The 1,630-nt window shown below is 36.5% G+C and overlaps 1 protein-coding gene across 1 annotated transcript in view; it reads right to left on the bottom strand.

Moving 5' to 3' along the window:
- The window catches only part of timeless (timeless circadian clock), a gene marked incomplete at its 5' end in the record, with an annotated part of 51,656 nt that overhangs the window by 47,652 nt on the left and 2,374 nt on the right, over positions 1-1,630 (bottom strand). The window lies entirely within an intron of this gene.

Here is a 1,630-nt window from a genome sequence, read left to right as displayed (position 1 = left end):
TGGAATATTTATCTAATATTATTTATGTATAGTCCATAATGGGCAACAGATGTTTTTTTTTCTTTACAATGTGAAATAATATTATAATGTGCAATATTACTTTATTTACTACTTCATATAATGTGCAATGTTACTTATTTATTTTACTACGTTATTTTTCTATAAAGCTGACTCTGAGAAACGCACAAGAATCCCACCTGTACTGTAATGTACCTGTGCAAATGGCAATAAGCTTAAAGAAATGCCCCTGGCTCTTACCAGGTGTCCCCCTCTTGCCTGAAATGCTGTGCAGACCAGATAACGGAGCGAGGTTCCGCCAGGCTTTAAGCACTTTAATCACTGTTCCCAAGAATGCTTGCATCTCAGGGCTAAACATCTACAGACCAGTTGCCTTAACCTCAGTAGTTATGAAACACTTTGAGAGGATGCTATTACCATACCTGAAAGTCATTAAACGCTGGCTGCTGGATCTGTTCCAGTTTGCCTGAAGACTAAATAGGTCTATGGATGATATACTGAACATGGGACATCCTTCACTTTAATCTCAGTCAGCTTACTGTACCAACACTAATCTTTAACTGGATCATTAAGCTTTTTCACCAACAGAGAGCAGAAGGTGAAGAACTAAAGAAGAAATCAAAAGAAAGCACACCAAGGAAGCACAGCAGAGGATGCACTTTCTCCATCAATTAAGGAAGCACAACTTGTCCAAAGAAAATGTTGTGCCAGTCATTAGGGCTGTTCCAGACTAAAGATTTTCCTAGTTGACCATTAGCCATTCATTTGTCAACCAATCTTATGTTTATGATGTTAATTTAATGTCTCATGTATTTCGCTCTGCACTTTCAGAGAGGTTTGGGACACGAGCAGGACAGAGACCAACTTTTGTCTAACATTTTTGTGTGTTCTCCCAAAGTTCCAAAGCAGCTGATACTTGTTGTGTAAGGTCATAAGAGCAAATGAGTGAAGATTTGGGAAAAGAAACAAGAGATTCCATGTCCAACGGAATAAATCATGGAATATTTTGAAATATAATTTGTAGAAAATGGAGTGACCAGATCACAAAACATTTAATTAATGCGCTCATGTACCTCTCTCATTCGGCACAAATCCAAATGTTTTCATCTCTGCGATGTAACATTTAATTGCTAACCTATTATTTATTTTGTAAACAAAGCTTTATACTAAACTTTTGTCATCATATTCACCTAAAACAGCATTCAAAAACAAATGAATCCATCAGAGACTGCATGACTTCTCTACTTCCCAGTTTTTTTGTTTGTTTTTTTGCTACCAACCAACTAATAAAAATTTGTTTGACTAATCCTCTTCTTGTAATCTACCATTAAGTCAACTATTAGGAGGCAGCCCTACCAATTATACAGGGCCACTACTGAATGTGTCCAGTGTTAATCAGTGACTGTTTTGTAAAAGCTTCAACGAAAGACGCAGACCAACATCGACTGACACCAGATTATAGTGTCACTTCTCAGACATTCCAAGACCTAACAAACACAATTTTGCCATGTTCAATCAGCAAAAACAAGCACTGACCAATGCTCATTTTCACACATGAACCAAAATAAGTAAAACATTTTGCTTTGTGCTGTCAATTGTTTAAAAAAAAAAA

This window comes from Sinocyclocheilus grahami, unplaced genomic scaffold (genome assembly GCF_001515645.1).
Source record: "Sinocyclocheilus grahami isolate Dianchi unplaced genomic scaffold, SAMN03320097.WGS_v1.1 scaffold1459.1, whole genome shotgun sequence".
NCBI lineage: Eukaryota > Metazoa > Chordata > Actinopteri > Cypriniformes > Cyprinidae > Sinocyclocheilus > Sinocyclocheilus grahami.
The sequence above is the reverse complement of the archived record's forward strand: the minus strand, read 5'-3'. Positions and strand labels throughout refer to the sequence as shown.